Source organism: Apis laboriosa, unplaced genomic scaffold (genome assembly GCF_014066325.1).
Source record: "Apis laboriosa isolate Shangri-la unplaced genomic scaffold, ASM1406632v1 scaffold74_cov149, whole genome shotgun sequence".
Lineage (NCBI taxonomy): Eukaryota > Metazoa > Arthropoda > Insecta > Hymenoptera > Apidae > Apis > Apis laboriosa.
In genome coordinates this window covers 1,327,223-1,351,168 of record NW_025224330.1, presented here as the reverse complement: position 1 = coordinate 1,351,168, position 23,946 = coordinate 1,327,223, and the positions used below count along the sequence as shown (strand labels likewise).

At 30.1% G+C, this 23,946-nt stretch overlaps 1 protein-coding gene and 1 long non-coding RNA gene across 4 annotated transcripts in view; both read right to left on the bottom strand.

The window, feature by feature from the left end:
- The window catches only part of LOC122719366 (ubiquitin-like protein 3), a 72,391-nt gene that overhangs the window by 16,720 nt on the left and 31,725 nt on the right, over positions 1-23,946 (bottom strand). The gene's annotated exons all lie outside the window — the stretch shown is intronic.
- LOC122719367 lies at positions 1,762-23,075 on the bottom strand. Of its 3 annotated transcripts, XR_006347572.1 has the most exons (5): positions 22,706-23,075; positions 20,281-20,899; positions 3,728-3,872; positions 3,421-3,629; positions 1,762-2,011 (listed from the first exon to the last, which is right to left on the bottom strand). It is a non-coding gene; the product is annotated as an uncharacterized LOC122719367 (long non-coding RNA). The 3 variants fall into 3 exon arrangements; XR_006347571.1 differs by lacking the exon at positions 1,762-2,011 and having other exon boundaries at positions 3,036-3,629; positions 22,706-23,072; XR_006347573.1 differs by lacking the exon at positions 1,762-2,011 and having other exon boundaries at positions 3,036-3,629; positions 20,404-20,899; positions 22,706-23,072.

Genomic DNA, 23,946 nt, shown 5'->3' with positions numbered 1-23,946 from the left:
GAGTTGCGACCTCCTTTGTGATATTCGAATAATTTGCAACCTCATATTTTCTTTATAAGAGAAATTTAAAAACTTAATATTTTATACGACTTTATTATCGCAAAATGATTAGCGATACTGTTTTTTTCTGAAATTAAACAACGAGACATCTGGTACTGCTATGGAATATAATTATGCAATTGTATTAAAATAAATGAGCATTGAAAGTCATTTCAAATGAAAATGACAGCAATAATTATATCCTACAAATTATCTTGCGAGTCACAATCCATGTAAAGAAATATTGTTCTATAAGAACAATTAAATGATTTTAATTAAAGTGTACTAGAAACTATTACATTTTATAATACAATATACTTTATGTATCATTTGGCATGTTTAATTTATTTACATATAGATTCTTTTATGTTCTTAATCTTGAATAAAATATTTCTAATATAGATAGCTTATTTTGTATATCTCTTCTCAACAGGTAACATATAATTCTCAACAGGTTCAAATTTTGATTATGTGCATAAAAATCCAAATAGAAATAAATAGTTTAGAGCTCTATTTATCTCAATTCAGTCTTCACATTTCCTATGATTTTTTGTTCAATTAGTTAATAAGTGGATTCAATCAATAAAAGTTTAGTTAATAGAGTACTAAAACGTTCCATTATAAATAGAGTTTTTCTATATGGTAAATATATTACATAATTGGAATTCATATAAGAGATTATCAATTTTTCTCACTATTTATGATTTTTTATTTAAATAAGGATTCATGTTCAGATAAAGGATGGATTCAATCGATTGAAATTCAATCCATCAGATATTAATTAAAATTTCATCATAGTAAGTGCAATTTATACAAGTTGTATAAATAACGAGACCTTTAAAAGTTTTTTTTAACGAAGATTTAATTTTAAAATAATATTTTGAAATAGAGTTATCGACATGTTATCGAAAATAAAATTTTTAAAAATAAAAAAAAATTCAAAATTGTGCAACGAAAAAATCAATTACTTTAACTTGCCAAATAGCATCTTCATCCTTGATGTTATTTATAGTAGGAACATCTGTCAGAACTAATTACTTGCAATTTAAATATTTTCATGGAAAAAATATTAAAAATCATAACTAAAGACAGATATCATTTTTCTGATATTTGATTAATATTTCTTAAATTTATTCTACAATTTATAACACAAATATTCTCAAATAATAAATTATATTCATTGATATAATTTAATATATATGGTACAAAATATAAATTAAAATTATAATAATAAAATAATATAACTTAAAATTAATCGAATATAAAATTTAAACTGTTTTTAAAGTATTATGGCTGTCTATAATCCAATGATTATACTTATATTATACAACTTATGATTAAGAGTTAAAAATGATAATAAATTAATTTCTAATGATCAATATAATTTTAAAATAAAATGTATGAGTTTCTTATGGAAGCCGACTTTTCTGTAATTTTCTGTAGCTAGCATATGTGACGTCAATGCGCGACTTGCTTAACAAATGAGAGGCAGCAGCGCCTCCGCCTTTGAATACAATTATAACTTCATACAATATTCGTTCATGTGTTACACTCTTTCTTTTTTCTTTTTTTTCACTATCATCGTTTCTACTGTATCGTCGTGTTTAGATTATTATATTCTCTTTCAGCATGTTACAAAAGATATTAACAAAATAAAAAGAATTTACAAAATAAAAAAAAAACTCTCCTGATTTGAACTATAATAAAATAAAATGTATATAAATTATGGATTATTGGTATTTTTAAGGAATTTTGTGAAAAGAAATAGTAGTAATAATAATAGTACTAATAGTAATAGTAATGGTATTAATAGTAGAGAAAGAGAGAGTAGAGAGAGAGAAGTTTGAGATTCCGGGAAACTGGTTCGTGTTTTCGGCTTGACCGAAATGGGAGGCTTTATCGATTGAACCTCGGATGGAAGTTATTGCTGAGGACCTTGTGCTACGTCACGGATGGAGCTTTGTTGACGTAACTGCAAAAACAAAATCTTTTTATTGAGATTTAGTATATGCTTTTTTTTTCTAAATGAATTAAAATAAAATGTGTAGTGAAAATAAGACTTTTTTGATCTTTGATGCTTTTTTTTTTTAGATAATATTGGAATTTCAAAGTTGGTTTTATTCTTTTTGAAATTAATTATATAATCTTATAAATGGCGATAACTCTGAATTAAATTTTATATATACATAAGAAGCTAGGAAAAAACTTTGAATTATTAAAATGCACATTTTTACTTTTTAAAATTTTGTTGATTTATAAGAAATCTTGATTGCCTGACATTTCTTTTGAAATTTTTTATAATTTTACAAAGTCATTATTTTCAAAAAAGTGCATTATTTTTGTTATTTTTCTATATCGATACATATTTTACCAAAAAAATAAATATCAATAAACTAATTTTGCTATTTTGCTATACTTTGTTATTATGATACTTATATATATATATATATAATTTATCATGATTTATATTTTGATGCAAATATAGCTTTATTATAATACATGAGCTAGATAATAAGTGCATTCTAAATGCAGGAACAATAAAATAAAAGTTCATATGAACATATATATACTGCTTGACCTTATTTTCAAGTATTCATTTTTGTATTTTAGTAATCTTTTTCGAAAGTAGAATACGCTAACTAGATATATTGTTCATAATTCTGATTAATCACGTGTTGCAACATATATTTCAGAATTTATATGCAGTTATAAAATGCATAATGCATTTTTCTCTACACGTAATAAATAAAAATAAATAAAATATCATTTTTAGACATGTAAATTCAGTATCTTGGATTATTTATATTATTTAATTATTTCAAATATATTTTTGAAATTACGAAATGACGTTATGATATATTTGAAATGAAATTCTATGTTTTATCATTATTAAAATACCGAAAATATTATATTGGCATTAAGAATTCCACAATATACAATAACTAAATATACAGTTCAAGAATATTCTCTACTTTCTTATAATCTGAAAAAAAAAAATGCAACGAATTAATCATTTTTCAATTAACTACATATTTAAATATTAACAATTTCTGAAGAATTTTTCTTTTCAATAAAAAATTAATATCAACAATTAATTTCGATGATATTACCAACGATTAACATTAGAAAGACAAATTCAATGACCTAACACAATATCGACTTTCAGATAATTTTAGATTTAACTATGATTATACAACCATCAACTTTTATAGCCATTTTTAAATATTTCTCAGCATGCAAAATTATCTCGAATATATGCGCCATCCTTAATCCTTAAACCTTCCTTGGTTTCTTAATTTTTCTAATCGCGAAGGCGCCACAAAGCTGTCGTTCGAAACCCGTCTCTTCTACGTGCGTTCCCAAGATGGGTCAATGAGATACCAGAAATTATTCAGACGAAAGTCGCCACGAGTCGAACGTGGTTGGGCTCCGACTGACGCCAGAGGCGGAGATAACACCGACACGCTTCCGCCAGAAACGAAATATTCCGAACGGTTTGCTGCTCCCTCGTTGGATGTCTTGCCCGGCGTCTTTACTGCCGTGCAGGGATGCATCTATGCGCCGCTTTTTATTATGGCCACACTCCTCTTCTACGAGATGCGGGTCAAAAGTATGTGGTGAATGCATTTTCTTTTAGGTTATTTTTGGTAAGAATAACAAGATTGTAAGACAAATCATTATTTGTTACCTTGGGCAAATATTTTTCCAAAAGATTAACATCTAAGTACTTCGACACATGATGGATGGTAAGTGGAGATTATTAATATTTTTATTGTTATTTTTGTTTTTGAATGTGATTATTAAATTTTCAAATGTAATAATAATTATTTAACCTGAAATATATATTAAAAAAAATTAGAAAGTGTATTGTAAACATCGTAAACATGAAATTTTAGAATAGTTTTTTAATAAATATCTTTTAATAATATGATTAATTGAAAAAAAATGCAACGAATATTCAATAGTCAATAAAAATAGTTAATAAAAAATTGACTATGTGTAAATGAAGAAATATTGTAATTTTCATATTAATTTACTATTTACAAAATGCGTTATTTTATACAAGATTTTTTTTTTAATAAATTAGTATTTCTAACTCAAATAAATGTTAAATTTTTTAAAAATTTTGTTACTTATTGTTAATAATTCCAACAAAAAATCTATTCCATTATTTTATGCAATTTAATAACAATTTTTTTTCTTCATAATGTCTAGATTTTATAATTTCTATAATGATAAAATCATTGCTCTCGAAAACTGAAAATAAGGAATTCATTTTCGACGACAAATGAAGGGCTGAGAATGTAGTAACTCCTTTGACGTAATTTTAACGAGGCGAGGATTTTCACGTGGCACCACTTGTTAACAACGCACAAAGTGTGCTCCCTTTTAATCGGGTCGGTCTCCATCATAGCCGATTTCAAACTGTAATTGGATTGTGAGATCGTGAAACGGAAACGATTTTAGATCGTTTAAGATGTCGACTTTGAAGCACGAAAACTTTAAAGAACTTTCACATTGCGATATTCAATAAATAAGAATTAAACTGTTAACTTGGGATATTTTAATCATATATTCATTTCAAGATCGACGTAATTATCGTAAAAATTATTACTGCAATTTTTCAATTATATTTTTAAGCATATATATATTTAGTAGATTCATTATTTTTCGATTTTTATAAATAATATTATAAATATATTAATAAAATTGCAAGAAATATTCGTAAATATTAAAGAGTTACAAATAAAGAATTAATTTTCTGTTATTAAATCGAATTTAACATATATATTTCTTCGATTAAATAAATCTCGTAAAATCCATGTCGATTTTATCACCGCTATTCCGTCCCTGAAAATTAATAACGGATGTAACAGAAACAGTTATTTCGGTGAATGGTAAAAATAGTCGGATCTAATAAAGTAACGCGGTGTTCATAGACTGATATCACGATGATCGTCAGATAAGGAGGGACAATGGGATCCAACATCGAAATGAATGATAGCATATGCACGATATCTCGGACAATATTTCACGCTACGCCGTAATATTTTTAAGGAGATCACTTTTCCTCCATGCAATACGCTTTTGTCCACCGCTATTCTATATTTTCGATTCGAGATTCTCGAAGAGTAATATAGGTACATTATTAAACGGACCATCGCGAAAAATATAAACGTACATGGAATGAGAATAGAATATATTATCAGAGAAAAGGAGAAAAATGAAAATTCTTTCATCGTATTGTGATAAAGCTGATTTATCCATGCACAATGGTACATTATTTGTAGATACGTGGAACAGAGATAACGGTGATATAAACAAAGATGGATTAATGATCCGTGAAGTCCGATATTTGCAATTTTGATTTTTGATTATCTTCATAAGTTTCGTGTAATTTTCATACAAATTAATTATTAGATCATAGTTTATTATAATTAGTAGATATTATGAATATATGAAAATTCGATCATATCATCTATTTTATTAGCATTATTAGACTAAAAATTGTTGAATTTCTTTTGTTAATAATAATTTCTCGCATAGAGTTTCTAAAATCTCAGATTTAGATATTGTGAAAGAGAAATTTAATTTTAATTCTAAATTCAAAATTTAAAATTTAATCTAAATTTAAATTTAAATTAAAATTCAAATTAATTCAAAACATTAACTCAAAAACATAATAATCTAACCTTGTATTTATAAAATTTGATTTTATATTTTTGTGAAATTTTTTGAACTTATACTAATTAACGCTTAACCTAAAAATATTTTTTAAAATTATGTTAAAAGTTGATGTAAATTAATTCGATGTTTTTCCTTTGTTTATTTTCTTATTCTCTTCAAGCTAACCTAAATGCTACCACAATCTACACAAGCTACCTAAATGTACCAACTCCTAGTAGAAGTATTAAAAGCAGGAAGTTACTTTGCTGCGATTTCGCGCGAATTTGCTCGAGAATTCAACGGCATTCATCGTAGCCTCGAATCGTTTCTCGAAATGGTAGCAATCCCGCGAACTATCTGCTTCGCGTAAAGCGCTAGAAAACACGAGGAGAATCCACATATAACACTCACTCAGAAACTTTCTATCTGCTTCTTTTTTCTTGCACATTCTGATCCAACGATCCAGTGAGAGTCAATGGCAGTGCATTGTTGAGGCGATCGTGTTCACGGAAAGGATACAGCACAAGTACAATGCGTGCCTACGGCGAGAAAACAAAACGTGAAAAAGGAATGGCGGAAAAAAAGAGGAGACTGGCAAGGCTTTCGTAGAAATTACGGCGAAGCGCCGGTCAAGATAACGACCGGCTATTGTTCGTGGAAGTTATACTTCTTCTTTAGGGTGGCTTGCAACGGCTTCCTCCCAAGACTTCTTTCAGGCTTCGCCATGAACACAAGACGCCATGAACACAAGACGCTAAGTAATCGACGCATCGCAATCGGAACTAATGGATACCACGTGACACAGTTTTAACGAAAGAGTAGGGAATTGTGTTACTTTAGGGATTTTACTAGATCATAGGAATTTTATTTTTAGTATTATTTTTCTGGTGTAAAAATTTTTTTCCCTAATTACTTATCAGATTAATATTTTTTTACGATAAAAAGTTTATCACTTGCTAATTATACGGTTAATATATAATATAAAATGATAAAAAAATTGAAGAAAAAAAAATACAATAATTATAGAAGTATTTAAGTATAGGAATATTTAATTCATATATTCATCTTTAAAGCTTTTTATATGAAGTTCTCTTTGAAATTCTCTTTTTTTCGTTCGATACACTTGTAGAGAAAGGTTCATTAAAGACTAAAATAGGTCATCCTACATGCATACGTTGTGGTCTATAATATACATAGTCTCTTGGTGAGGTAGAAGTAACGTATTAGGACGATTGTACTATTCTTTTTTCTAAGCGATGATACGCTCCTATGTTTCATACTAGTAAGCTTTTATCATGCTCATACAAAACGAAACTATTACTTTTCGTGCACTTTTCTTTTTTGCTCTGTGTTCATTTTTTCACATACTATTTTTTTGAAAATGATGATTTCTATTATTAAAATTATAAATATAGAATATCTTTAAATAAAAAAATTTTGGAAAATTATGTAATATGTAATTAATAATGTTAAAATAATTATAAATATAATTTCGTTAATTGTACTAATATACAATTTTATTATTTTTTAAAATTTTGTAAAACTATATATTATAAATAAATATAAGAAAAACATATATTTTATAACAAATATTAATATCAAACATTAAATATTAAGCAACAAATATAATCACTTTTATATGAGCATACATTTATTTGCATATAGTATACATATATGATACATATATTTTAAATGAATCATTATATCAGATCAATTGTATTTGATGTTTTTCAAAATTCTTTTAAAAAGAAGACACAGCTAAGAAAGCTAACCTAACCTAATAGATCATCAACGACTAAAAAAGAAAGAAACGAAAAAAGAATGAAGAAACAAACTGAATCTAAATGAATAAGGTAAATATAATATAATATAAGGTAAATATAATATATATGGGAGGAAAAGTGCAATAGACACGAACAACGTGAATCGTGTACAAATATTTTCATAGAAATTATTTTAGAAAATGGTCCTAACGATTAAGTCGGATTTTCGACGATTCGAATTACTCTACATGATTATTTTTCACAAAATGAAATGGAAACACCTGGTCAGGATCTTTTTAAATATATATATTACATAGTAAAAATGTTTATTTATATAAATAATAAATCTTAAAATAATCGTTAAATAATAAATCTTTTTGAGAAAAAAACAAATTTTTTCATTTAAAATTATAAATAATCTTTTTCTAAGAAATTTCAACAATTTATGTTTATAAATATAACCTTGCATATTTACCCATTATTATAATTAAATGATATTTCAATTTATAATTCTCATAACAATATGTACACAATTCCTTTAATTCCAAATTGTCAACTTCAAACATAAAGTTCATCTCGTAAACCGCGACAATATTGACAAGCTTCCATTACCTTGTTGCATGCGTGTAAATTAGATGGTCTGCGAGCATCGATCACCAGGAACGTTTGAAGCGTGTCACGATCGTTTTAATGCAAACGCACCGTACCTATACCTGTATATATACATACGGTATATGCATATTGCAATCATGGCGATTCTACACAGATGATTCGTAACACGAAATATACACGTGTATCGTTGAAACAACTTACCGATCCGGTGTGCGCTGAGGGCGCCAATATACGCACATAAGCGTTTTATCAATAAATTCCATCTAACTGCGAGATTATCGATGGGATCCGGCCATCTCGTCGATGTCATGGGCATTGATGTTAAAACCAGATGGAATTCCCAGCCGGTAGACAGGACCATTAAAATAATTGTAGTTCTCGTGTCGTTAACTAACGGCTATAAATGATGACCGGGAGCCTGATTTATTATCACGCGGAACGACAATGTCGTTTACCGACCGAGGAACATGTCGAAAAGTGGTTACCAACGTTACATGCTATTAACTCTTCGCGAGTAAATTCGCTAATTGAGATTTGGATTTAGATTTCTGTAATCTATATTTGATTAATTATCAAAAAGAGGATGACGAAAATTTTAATATATCGTCAATATATAAACAATTATGTCTTGTAACATGAATAAATGTTGATAATATTAAAATTATTGTGTTTTATCGATTGTTAAAAAAGAAAGGATCGATAATTGAATATAGAGTAGATAGAAAAGGGGAGAACAATTATGGCAATTGTTCTTCTCGATCGTTGCATTATCATATAAATTGTGTATATTAATTGGTAATTGGAAATAGGAGAGCTGTTTTTACTGATATTGGCATATACCGACTCGTCGGTTAATAATGGGAAAAAAAAGAAAATTTAAAAGAACGTTATTTTCAAATAGATAGATAATTATATTTAGTAATAAATAGACGGTCAATCGTGAATCAGTCATATATTGTGAAGAAATTAAGAAGAAAAATTATGTTATTAATGAAATATAAAGAAAATAAAGATCGTGAAAGTTTCGTAAAATATGAAAAGATCATAAAAAAAAAAGGTGTTCAATTTTGATTAATTAAATTCCAACGCTAATTAATGACTCGATAAGCAAGTATATATCATTGATACAAGCAATTTTCCCAATCTTCACGGAATATCTCGAGCTGGTAATTACGTCAATTAGGGGACGACCTTAGGTTAATAAATACTAATGCTGTCCCATCCGGTATGAATGTTTCTGTTCAGCTCGTCGCTTGCTAACAGCGGCGAGTCCGGTTTAAACCTCGTAACAAGCGATAATTTCCCTCAAGGTAATGATGCAAAAAATTTGCATTTCCTATAAGAATGTGTCAAGTATCGGTAAACATGCTAAAGTTCAAAAATTTCCATTCGACATTCGATTGTTATTGATATATTATAACATTCAAAAGATAATGGAAAGAATTTATGATTCTAATATGATTCTTTCTAAAATTTCAAAAATATTCATAGACTTCTATATTAAAATTCAATATAAATAAAATAAAATTAATATAAAAAAGAAATTTCTTTACAAGATTTTGTATAACGGAATATCAGATTTTAAAAGTGTGAAAAAAGATTGTAATTATAAAAAAAATTAAACAACGCCATAATTTTAATTTTTTGTTATAACAGTAAAAATATATGCTCGATTTCACTTGTCACACGTTTTCAATTCTATTGTGGCTTTGCTAAAATATTCCAGCGACCTCCAGAACAGTGCCATTATCCGAATTGAAAACATCACGCTCGCGAATAATCGCGAATAGGCCAATAGGCAACCTGAAGAGCTAGTAGTTTCACTTTCTGGCTGACTTCCAATGTCCCGGAGACCTGAATCCGTATTTCGTATATCGATCGATATTTTTTTTTTACCCATGTGAAACTATCCATTACATCTTCACTGTGAATATATTCTTTCACATTTTTTAGCTTTCTACTTGACAACTTACCATCACTGTTTATTAACATACACAATGGTATTCGTCCAAAGATTTTTCATCACTTTTTTATTGACCATTTAACAATGAAAGATTAATTATAGAAAAAAAAAAATCTTAAGTCAAATCTTAATCTTAACGTAATTATTATACAATTATATTTAAAGTGAGAAATATTTAATGTACCTCTTCTGATTTTGAAACTCTACTAAAATTTCTAATTTTTTCTATGAAATTAAATAAAGTTCAACTTTTAATCATTTATTTCTTAAGACTGTATATTAATATCCAGAACGTATAGCGAATTTTCGTAATTATATAGAAGCTTCTTAAAAATGGTAATCTTTGTTTTTTTTTTCAATTTATTTCATTATCATTTTAAATATCAATTATTGTAATAACGAGAAAACAAAGTTGTCCGATGTTCTAGTACAAGCGTACTTGATCTAGAAGTATTGTTAATAAGCAGTGCGTGGTGACAAAAATGCAGAGATCAATTAAGGTTAACAGCTTGTAATTTTACGGCATTTCTGTTTCCTATTCATTGCAGAACAAAAAAAAAAACGAACAAAAACGGGGAAAAAAAAAAGAAGAACGACACAATTACGACACAAACATGATTAAAACATGAATGTATCATAAAATAAGTTTAAAAAAAAAACCATAGAAATTCATTTCAACATGCGAAAGAATTGCTTACATTGTGTTGCTTAATTATATAACAGGATTGGCCGATATATAAGACCGTGTATCATTGATTGAAATTTAAACAGATTAACCGAATCTTATCCGAGGCGAAAAGGTTAAAATCAGAGAAACCTTTGCGAGGGCCGCCATTACGATCTATCGTGGCGCCCTCATTGTCCTTCCACCATTCTCTAAGTCTCTTCTTTTTTTCCTTTTACGAACGCGAAAGAACAATGCGGCCTCGTTTGACGATCGAACGAAGTTAATTATTGTACAGGCTCCGATTCACGTACCTTTCGAATATCGATGTTTAATTTCTTCAACTTACATTGTTCGTTTCCATTGAAATTACATACACGTAGAACGAAATGTCGCGCGTTGACAGTACTTACATTGTTCTTCGGGGGATTAAGTTAATAAATTGATGAGGAGCAATGGAGAAACATAATTGCTCTCGCGATTCAGATAGAACTAACTTATATTAGTTATCATATGACTTTTATATATTCGTTAGAGAACTGGAGTTAGAAATTTTGTTCTTGTAACAAAATTTACAAATGAATAAAACATATTCGATATTACTTGTAATTATTAGATTGTTAGATTTATATTTATAATTTGTTTCGTAAAGTTTTCGAAGTTATTTTAAAAACGATAGAAATTATATTATAAAAAAGAGAAAAGAAAAAATTTTGATGAAAAGATTGTTTTTTAAAATTTAATTTATCCTGTATTGTTATCATGATGCTTTGATTTTATTCAATGAAAAATAAAATCTCAATGAAAATAAAAATAATAAATTTTTAATTTTCTATAATCGATTTGATTATTTGATTCCTATCCAAGTTTTATTCAATATTCGATTTTTTAATGTTTTGAATAACATATTAATGACAATAAAAAAATATATATTTGTCTTACATTCAATATCGACATATTATATTCGGTTGATTACTATAGCCGGATTGAAAGAACGCTGACAAAAATTTTCGGCTATCAAATGCAAATCCGATAGACTCTCAACGAACGCTCCGATATTAAATTTCATACGTCCTGATTGCGACCCGAATTCTGTGGAAACACTTCATCGACAGGAAGTGTCCAAGAACTTGACACCAAAGACAGGGATGGTCTTAAATTTTTTAACATGTATTTCACACGCTCCTATATTGCAATATTTGTCACGTTTTATACGAGATTAGCAAGTGTTTTAATACTTAAAAAATCTATTACAAAAGAGAAAAAAGAAAAAATTTATATATTGTGATTATACAACATAAAAAATTGTATATATATTATTAAAAAAACGCAAACATTTTGATTGCAAATAGAGACGTGTATATAGCTAGTAACTTAATTTACAACACTTGTTTGCGATATCAAGTCGCAAGTGAATTGTGCGAACATAAATATTCATGGAATGCTTAGTGTGTCTGATAGATCAAAGAACCGTGAATATGCATGCTCCTTTGGCAAATCGCGTTAATAATATGCGCTATCAGATCCTGGTATATTAGCCGATTACCTCCTACATGGGTGCATATGGAAATGTGTATCAATCGACTTCTGTTCGTGTATAAATGCACACAAATCTCACTAAGTCTCTGATAAATATTTCAAGCATGAAGCCTTCAAACCTTCTAAACTATATATTTTTTACCCTAGACATCGACACCTTGCGAATCACTATTATGGCGGTAAAAAAGAACCGTGCAACTAACTTGTGTTCGTCGTGTAACACTGATCGCCGGATATTAAGAAAAAAAAAAAAAAAGATCAGTTGATTAAGGACGTTCACACATGCAATCCTTTTTTTTTCTGGTTACATGTTCAACATTAAAATATATAATAAAAAAAAAAAACATTATAATAATTGCATTAGATTTTGTTAATTTCAAAATAGTAACAGATTCGAGCATATATTCATTAAAAGAATATTGTTTAAATATATACTTTCTAAAATATCTTTATTGAATGTAGTTACTCAATTTTCACTGGCAAACATCATTTGCGCACGAAAAGTTGTTTTTTTTTCTTTCTTTCTTTCTCACGACATGATCCCCAAGAAAAAGAAAAGTCACAAAGCATTCCTCGTAGTGCCGAGTCAATAAGTATTACAATAATGTAATAGCTCTATATAGAAACTCATGATAGATTTTTGAATGGAAATTGACAATGACTTTACTATAATTAAATACTTCAATAATACAAATAATCTAAAAAATTTCTATCCAACGATATAACTTAGCTACAAATCGAACTTCAATGCGCGAGAGTAACCTTTAGATCGTGCAATATGCCACGGTGCGGCGCAGCGTTCGAGACGTTTCATTAAAAGTCGATGTTACGACATCGAGGTGCTCGATCGCTCGCGCAGATCTAGGCATGCGACCTAGACCCGACCTTTCCCAAGTTCCTGACGGAAATAAGGCTAATACAGCTACCGACACTTAGCTTCGGTAATCGAACCAAGAAATAAATGACGTTCCACAGCCGCGATCACGGAGCCACTCGAATTACGAGAACGTGAGTATCGATTGAGTTTTAAGTGGCTTTCGTTGGTTCCCTGTCGTTGGAAAACAATGATTTATTGTTTATATTTTCTCCTGATTATTTTAAGCATTGGATTAATGCGAGTAGAAAGAAAAAAATAGTTTTAACTTTTATACTTTCGTCAATTCGACTTTCATGTATATGATAAATATATGTGAGTAATATATATAAATAACCGAAATAATAATCTGTGATGGAGAAAGTTGATAGAAAGTTATTCTATAGGGAGAATTAACGTGTTAATGTGGTGTGATTAAATCGTAAAAAAATTTTTGTGGTTTCCGTGATGTATATAAATATCTATGATATACAAGAATTATACATTATACTTCGTATAAATAAATTAAAATCTTCACGGTTTTGATCGAAGTTTCTTATATTATCACATTTCTATCATTTTTAAATTTTATAATCTTACTATTTTCATGTAAATTATATACATATATATATTTTATTCCCGCCTATCAGAAGTCATAGTGATGTCTAAGCAAACTTCGATCTTCTCCGCGTGAAAAGAATAAAATTCAAAGGATAATATTGGTAATATTTTATGACGCGGCTTGTCACCGTCTCGCTTCGATAAGTATCGCTATTGAAACTGCGAAATGTGTCGAATAAGGTCAAACTTGATTAAAAAGAAATTAAAAAAAAGAGAGAGAGAGAGAGAGAGAAAAGGGAAGAAAAATTCAATTAGAATGATCAAAAAGTTCGAGCGACCATCGAGAACGATCGAAGTTATTATTGTATTAATTAAGGAATAAAGAGAAATAGTTAGATGGGATTCGTGTCGAAAACTTTCCTCTTGTCTTATATATGTTCGCAGGGTTCAATCGATTTCACGGTGAACTTTCTAAGAATATTTCCACGCCTTTGCTGGAGAACTTCCGGTAACGAAACGTTTCGTACCGTCACTGCGTTCGATCAATCGAAGAATAAACGATATTCAAATAATAAAACAAATTTAATATAATAGTATGATAGAAATTAAAAATATGATAGATTAGTCATAATCCATGCAATTTCCTTTTAATTATTAAACACTATAATTAGAAGAAAAATTTAATAATGAAGAATATTTATTGCTACGATATTTCAGATTATTAAGATAATTCTAATCAATAAGAAAATGTCAGAACTAAAGAGCAAATGCTTTCTCTAATTAAATATTCTTCTTTGATTTTTTTCCTTTAATTTAATTCAAAGTAAATTGACTATGATATATAACTATATTTCTTTTCTTAGCGCTATTTTTTAAAAAAAAAAAGATATTCATTCCTTGCTACGAACGATCTCGATCTCGTCACAGATGAATAACCGTGGAAATATTTATAAATGCGACACTCATAATTTAGTCGACGACCGAACGTATCGTGTCGAGCTTTTACCGACCGGTATGCGGCTCTCGGGCCAATATTTCACGGGATAATAAGGAACAAACAGCGTTTCCTTGTTCCGGGCGACGCGAGAGTGTTATTATACTATGGCGGCGGGTCGAAGGTGGCGATGGCGGAAATTCGTTCGGCCAAAGGCCACACGGTCTCGACCAATAAAGCGTAAATGGATTAGTCTCTAAGCCGCTGATACGACTACGGAAATCCAAAGTGGAACGGGGAGAAGATTCCGTACAATCTCGGCGAATCCACTGTCAACGGACACTCTCAGAAGCCATTACATACATCTTCCTTATCCGACCGACTGAAAACAAATTTCTTGCATTTACGATCGTCTCTTTCGCGATTTCTCTTTATTCTGAATATTTCTCCTTAAAGATAATTTCTTGATAAGATATAAAAATAAAAATTTCTTTTCGTTATCTCTTTTAATCTTCTTTTCTTTTTTTATTTTTACCAAGAAAAAACTTTACGTGGATAAATTTATCTTATTTATCTTTATTCTTGGTTTAAATTTATTTCAACTTGTACATTATAGAAGCTTATTTTATAGATCGAAACAGAGATAGTGTGTAACACGTTCTTAGAGCGAACGGATTTTATCTTGAGAATGTATAAGGAATTAAAGGAGATAAACGAAGAGTTTCTCTTTTCGATATTAATTCGATACTTAGATCTACTTTAACTCGTGGTAAATAAATTTTCCAAAAATCACGCTAACTAACTGTTTCTTAATTTCATTATCCTAATAACTATTGTATTTGCGTACAAGTTCTAACCAATTACGTAACGAGCATTCCATTTCGCGTATAATTTGCTTAATTTTTTTATCCCAACCAAGTTAAATGAAAATTATCTTGTTATAATAGTGATAAATCATCATATGGTGGCGCTTGATGCATCTCGTTGGACGACACCAGTAACCATTGAGACGTCGAGAGGAACAGAATCCATCCAACTTCTCCCCTCTAACGAATAGGAAATTAGACGGGCAACGTTTCAACTTTCCGCCGCGAACATTTTTTCCCCTCTCCAAAACCCTCTACACACTTTATGACACGCGAGACCGTAAGGGTCTTTCATTACGACTTCGTTACGATTCCTCGGTAGCGCGCGCGCACGCACGCACACAAATGTAACGCACATGTAACGAAAAACGAGAGGGGAAAGAGAGTGTAAGACGAGGTTTCTCCGGCGAGAAAATGGGAACGGACACAGACGAAAGTTGCGGGGAGCGGGGATGATGTCCAGAAGGTTTGGCAGTAGACGTCGAAAGAGAAAAGAAAAGCGACTGTTGGAACAGCTGCTTCTGCTTATGTCCGTCGTTCGTCACAGAGGAGGAGCAACGAATGAGACAGAGATGAAACGAAAGAATCGTCGTAAGGAAAAAAGTAATACGAGCGAAGAGCTACGAAGAAACCGAGCGACTGTGAATGACGCAGACCGAGTGTTAGAGAGATGGAGAGAGATAGAGAATGAGCGATGCGGAGGATGAAAGAAGGCAGAAAGCGTGGGTGTGGTGGTGCAGGGAGCAGAAGAACTCGTCTATATACGGGGAACCCCCCGCTGGTTGCTGGAGTACCGATCGATCGTACCGCGTTTGCTCGACCGTACTCCCCTCCCTCTCTCCCTCTCTCCCTCTTCCTCCGACCAACATCCCCTACTCTTTCTAGCAGAGTCCGTGATTCTCTCTCCGATACACACCCCAGCTCGACCTTCTCCCTCTATATTTCTCTGTCTAGCCTGTATTCATCGGTACAAGCCAGAGAGGAACGCCTGCCTTCTGCAACCCGTCTGGCTTCGCGCGACACTCGTATTACCACGGTCATGTTCTGCTAAGATTTCCGTAGAGAATAGCTGAAAATAGGAAAAACGAGGAGAAAGCTTGCCGACACACACACACACACACGTATATGGAGAATGTATACAATGGATGGATATGGATGGTACGAAAATTTAGGATCACTGATTATTTTTTGCGTTAAATTTGTATCGTCTTAATTTGTTAATCTTAAATCCATGATGTTCGAATTTTTCTGTGATTTATAAATTGAATTTTTTTTCCAAATAAAATAAAGATGCAATGATGGATGATATATTTTTTTTTTCGTAAGATAATAATATTTTAATAAAAGATAAGTAAATTTAGAATGTTATATATTAAGTTATATATTACTCGTTTTAAAAAATATTATAAAAAAACATTACCTACTAAAGGAGAAATTACTAGAATTTCAAACAGCTTACAAAACGTAGTTACCTGAAAACAGAATGAAAATCAAAAATTAAAAAAATTAAAAAAAAATATATGTATATTTACATCATAGTTCATGCAGTAGAAAATAATGGATTTACTGGTTGATAATACATTAAAGAAAAATGCGAGCAACGACAGAGTAACCGTAGAAAACTTTTGAACGTTAGTTTGTGGAACGTGTACTAGAGAGTTTCGTGTTTTTGAAACTTGCGGAGTGAGGTTATATTCCGTTTGTTACGTCGGGATTAGAAATGGAACTGCAATGTGCTTTCCTGGGGGTAGCTCTAGAATATCCTCGCATGGGATCCAAGCTTGTGTTATTCTCTCTTGTTTGTCACTTTTTCTCACTTCCTCCCTTTATAGTTTTGTCGAGTAACCCAACGACATTTAGCCGAGGTTGGAATGTTCATTACCGGGGAAAAACATACCGGTTATTTCGAGGAGAACGTTTACGAAGACAATTTGCATGGGGGACCACCCGCGGGAGTGTTGATGCTCGTTCGGATCCAATCAAAATATTTGCAGGCCGGCTGGGGGGGCAGAATCGAAAAAATCGTATCAACGAGAGGCGGCCGTGACTTTACGCCACTTTGAAGCCGACTGTACCCAGTCGTCATTGCAAATCGGCATTTATCGAGTCGAATAAACTTCGTAAATAGAAATCGGGGAGCTGTGAACGCAACGGCGCGTCAATTTCCTTCCTATTTTAAACGAAGTGTGGGTGATCAGTGATTGATCGCGAAGAAATTGCGTACAGTTGGCGGAAATAATACGGTTAAGTCATGAAATAGGTTAGTTTAAGTTTAAATACACTGTGAAATTGACACTGGTTCGTTCTACCGCGCATGCGCCAATGATGAGAGTGAAATAGAGAGTAATTATTATTCAATTAGAAAGAATTAAATAAAATATAATCGTATCTCGTGTAATTTAAAGTAATTTTGTAATAATAGTAATAATAGTAATAAAGAAATCTTACAAAAAATATAAAAGAAGAATTATATTTTTCCTGTTCTGATAATTAAATATTAATTAAATCATCGTCGATGCAGATCTTAGATGGCACTGAAGTTTGCCAATAATATCAGGAAGTGGTAGGGGATACCATATAAGCGGACAAATTCATGACCATATATTCCAACTATTACTGTATACTTTTGACTGACAGAAGATGAACGTGTGACAAGTGGAACGTGTCGTAAGGAGAAATCCTGCTAGAAATTCCTCGTTAGAAATGCCATTCGCGATATTAACGAGATAACTTCTATCATAACCTATACCAACATATCGAACTTACGTTTTCCTTTTTGATCACTTTTAACTTTCTTTTCGCACTAAACATTCCTAATCTAACTCTTTCCTAACACGTTTCAGCTTCGTATTTCGAAGCTAAGTGAAATTCCATTCCATCTCAACATACCACTCGTTTTCTCTCTTCGTAATGGAGTTATCCGTGGTTGGTTCACAACCGACCCGAAAGATTTCTCGGCCAAATTGCCGACTGGTCTTTGTTTAGCCGGATTCCTGATTGCCCGGACCCGTAACCGGAAATGAAGCTCGATCTCTCGCCCCGTTGGATTACGGTTCACCACCGAAATCGAGAATTAACTGTGCGTTTTATATCGGTGCTTTCGTTTCACCGCCACGTTCGTTTCCAAACAGACCGGAGAGGAAAAAGAAAAAAAAAAGAAAAGAAAAGAAAAGAAAAGAAAGAAAGAGAGAAAGGAAAAGAGAAAGAAAAAAAAGTATAGAAGAAAGGGAAAAACGAGAGGGAAAAATAAAAAAAGCGACGGGAGAGCTCGTTGATTAAGGCACCGACGCGCAACCATTTTATTCCCGCTATTTCAGATCCATTAGTATTTCGGATCCGCGGCACAGACCGACATGAAAATTTCAATTTCCGGCAACAAACGAACCGCGGTACGGGATAGGTAGATGAAAACGGCGCGTATTGTCGATGATGCGTCAAAAGCTGGCGTATCCAGCTACGTCGTATTAATCGACGAAAAACCAACTAAACACACGACCGTTTTCTACTCGATTTCAAATAGTAATATTCTATTTCGATCGGCGAATCTTAAATATTTCATTCTCAGAATTATATATATTTCATTCTCGGAGAAAGTAAAAGGTCTTCGTGATGATTAACCGATACTTTATTCATTATATCGTACGGTCACGCGAATGTTCGGGCAACATTGACGTAGCGATGGACGTCAATGTTTTTGACGGAAGTTAAGATCGTAATCACAGGGACATTGGTTTTGTCAAGATCGATAATCGGTGGATATTTATACGAAATACGATAAAAATTACTATATTTCTTAATTTCATTAAAATATTAAAATATTAAAATATCAATATTTGTTAATATTTATGCGCATTATGCGCATAATGAGAAATTAAATCGACTTATTATTTATAATAAGTTATCCTAAATTATTTGATCCTTTTTTTTTTTTTAGATCGTGATACTTATTTGAATAAGCAATCATTTTTAAGTGAGTTGTGCAAGGATTAATTTAAACGTATTGCATCATCTTTTTCTTTTGTATAAGCGTGTTTAATCTTCATTGAAAAATGCAACGCGGTTGAGGATATAATCCATGGTTATTCCAGGTATAAATATTTTTATCTGTATCCAACGCGTGATGGTGATATAAATGAAAATTTAATCCACGAACATCGGTTAAAATTTCGTGAAATATTAATCCTGTGTGAAAACTTTACATAGAGAACTATTACAATTTACAAACATATATTTGCGTTTTAATTTCCTTGATTAACGAGAAAAATATTCAACACCAGAGTTCATAGTTCGTAAGATTAAGATCAGGTCAAAAATTGTGTGAAAATTATATTGTGCATACATTTCATTCTATTATTTTCAATTCTTGAAATTATATTATATTAAAAAATTCTATTCGTTTAATAAAACTTGCGTGACTTCGTAATTACATTAAACTTGCAATTAAGAGAAGTATATTATAAAAAAAAAAAAAAATAATTAATTCTTTTTAATAAGGTGCATTATAATTTATAATGATGTTTTGTTAACAGAATTCTTAAATTAAATTCTTAAATTAATGAACGCAACGTTTAAATCATAACCTTGATTTTCTCGAAGTAATATTTAAATATTAAACTTTTAAATATTAAAAGTTTTTCAACGAGTTGTTAATTCAAATGTATACGTGTTGGAATTTATATAAGTAGTCATTGATTATGCATGATACGAGACATTCGTTGAATTAATGCTGAATGTAACAATCGTACATAGATAATTAGAGGCTCATAATGGACGTGTAGAAATTCGCAAATGTAATATGTTCCGAATTTAAATAAATTACCTTATCATTGTATTGTTCAAAATACATATTATTGTTCTCAAATCATCTCAATATATTCAAAAGATATTTATTAAGTCATGTTATAATTTCAGATTTTCTTATCTGATTGATTCAAATGTTCACCTCCTCTCAATGATCTTCGAATATTAATATCTCGATCTTAAATTTGTTTGAAATGAAACGAGAAACCATCTTTCGAGTCTTCATCTCTCGAAACTTAAACAATTTTTTAACGATAGAAAAATACTAGATCTGGAATGAATATACCCTAAAAAGTATACGATTAAATAATATTGATAATTGATAAGATTTTGATAATGGCAAAGATTTTCAAATAATTAACCAAACTCCAAAATACGATTATAAAGTTCCACATGTATCGACTTAATCTTCGTCTTATCCCTTCAGATAACGAAGATAACCCGCTCAGCTTCCGGTGTCCGAGTCCACTTGACCTAAAAGCGTGCTCTTCCGAAATGGAGTCTTCAAATTGGTTTCTGCTCGTACGGAGTCTTGCATCTTTTTGGGGTTTAAAAAGGTGAAGTCCTCTCTCCGGGGGAAGGCCGTGCGAAATAAGTTCCCCGTCTGGTTTCTTGTGTCTCTTGCATTAGAGATACGTCTTGATTAAAGAGAAAGAGCGAAGAGAGAGGAAACAGGAAAAAGAAGAGATTATTATTTTTTATTATTTTTCTTAAAATGGCTGATAATTTTACAGACGTTAAAAATTGTACATTTAATGAACATCACATTATTATCTATACAGATTTATATCTTTTCATACGATATCGAATCTACTAAGATTTACTCTTTTTTTTCTTTTCTGTTTAATTTTTTTTCTGTTTATTTCTCGATTGATTTAAACTTGAAATTTGATTCAGTTTTTAAACACGATATGAGATTTACATTATTTTTCTTTCCTCGTAGAATATTGAATCAAGAAAAGTTAATTTTCTTCTTCGTTTTCAATGAAAAATAAAAATGTTTGTGGATTGTATAAAATAAAATTTATTCTTCGAAGTCTATTTTTTCTCCCATACCTTTTAAAAGATATTTAGATGTTTTTGATTATATCTAGATTAGCAGTTCTGATTAACTTTGGTATTTAAAAAAAAATATCGATCTTTGATTAATATTAACGATTGAATTTCTTTAATTTATATCGATGATAAATTAAATAAAAAAAATTTAAAAAAAAAGTTGAAAATGCAAATCAAAAATGCAAATAAATTAAAAATATATTTATTCTTTTTCTCTTATGAATATCACTTAAGAATAAGAATTATTTCAAAACTATTATAAGAATTTCAACTGATGCAGAAAAATAGAAAGTAATAAAATCCTGGTAAAATCTCGTTAAGAAAGAATACATGGCTTATCATCTTAACATCGAAAGACTATTCAATTCAAGACTATTCAATGAATAATAATTGAAGGTCAGATTAAATGTTGTCGAAGTTCAAATGTCTAACAGATATTGAATATAAAACAGATTATTAATATTTATCTTGTTTGAAAATAAATAATCAATATTCGATAAACGGATTAATTTAATAGTTTTTCTTTGTGAACTAAATTTGAGTCGCGATAAAATTAATTCTTAACATTATTTCTATGAAAATTGATTGACTTAATTTTATCTATTTTAATAGAATATACTTTCTTTCTGGAATTAAATAAAATGATGTGTTTTAAAATTTATATGTACGTATTAATTGTGCCAGAAAGACAAAAAAATCTCTTTATATCATACATTTTAAAATTATTATCCTACTGATAAAAAGTTAAATTTTTAATTTAAATTAAAATAAAATTATTGTTTGAATTGTCACAAAATATGTATATATTTTTTAATCATATATAGTAATACGAATTTTTAATCATATATAATAAAATAAGAAACAGATGAAAGAAAAGAATGAGATACATTTGGTCTAAGATTTAATAAAGTTCATTAGAATTTTGTACATTTCTTAAATGTTTTGTCATAATATTCGAGAACAAAAACATTTTTCAACTAATTTGGTATTGTCAAATACCAAATTATATAAGAAATATCTTTATATAAATGAATTAAAATTTACAAAAATTAATTACGAAAAATCTAATATTTTTAAATTAACTTTATTCCAAAGTTAAACATGACGATTGTAAAGATTAAACAAAAAAATTCTATTTCAATCTAAATCCCTCGATGATTATACAAAACCATCACAGTAATAATCACTGATTTTATGTTTTTAGATTAAAATGAGAGCTAATTACTTTTCCTAAGTAAGCAAAATTTCAATTACAAATTATCATAGGTTCGAAATTGTCAAATTAATCTCAGCTATTTTTCTATTTCTATTTTTCTACTTCTATTTTTCGATAAAAAAATGAAAAAAAGAATTATCACTTCAGAAATATTATTTATTTAAAAACTTACTATTTGAGAATGATATCGGACTATAACCAAACAGAACAACCATGTCTTCTCTAAGATGATTGGTAAACAGAGCGTCATCCTCTAAAACTGGTTATGCAGCTATGTACTGTACCATCCAGGTTATGTCACCGAAACATTGCCCGACTATGCGACATACGATGCAAACACACAGAGCTGCTCTATCTCTCCTTGAAACAACATCATGCTGTCGAAAGGGTATCGCCAATGAGCTTATATAACGTATTATATGTTGGTTTGCTCGGAAATAATGTATAGTGGTTCTGTATTTTTCTCGAATGTCAATAACACAGCGCGGGATGTACTGCCATGAATATAAATTTCGCTGACTTTAGCTACACTAGCGTCATCTTTCTGAAACTTCATTATAATTATTTCCACGCACCATCTTGCGTCAACTTTCTCAAGTAAAAATAAACTGGTTGTAATATAATCCTTATTAATATTAAAAGATCGTTAAATTTTGATTGAAAAATTATATATCTTTAAATTATTATAACTTCGTGACAAAGAAACACAAGAAATATAATAATTTACTTAATCTTATTTTAAATTCGATATTCTAAATTGAATTTCAATTACATTGTTAATATCAAATTACCAATTATAAATATGTTAATATATTATTATTTTTTTAAAGGTATTTTATAATTTTTATCTACTTCGATAAAGTCTAAGGATCTAATCTCTTTAATGAATTACTCGATATGTCGTAAGAAATTTTAAAAACGTCATTTACATGAAATCATAAAGATACGATTTATGTAAATTAAATTAATGGCATATGAATGCTACTACAGACACATTACAAGGTTAATAATTCATTACATGTATGACGTACAATTAAAGCGTCACAAGATCTCTGGTGGCTTATCGAAAGTTTGAACCAAGTCAATTCTTCTGATCGCGGTCTTTTAAAAAAATCGAGATTCGAGATTAGCTGCCTCTTGTACAGTCCTTAGGGAGCGGCCTAATTGCTTCTCGGTATACTTGACGTCGACCGTCCCTTTTCAACGCCTCTTCGAACCTTGAGCTTTCGTCCCTGTGGGCAATTCTTTTAAAAATAGCGACGATCGTCTTTCTTTCCCCTTTTTCTGAGAAAAATCCTTTTTTACCTTATCGCATCAATTTGTCCCTTAATTAATGCTCCTGGAACTTGGACGTGTGACTTTGACGCGATCCATTTATTATTGATAGTTCATCGAAATCTTTTTTAGAGTACT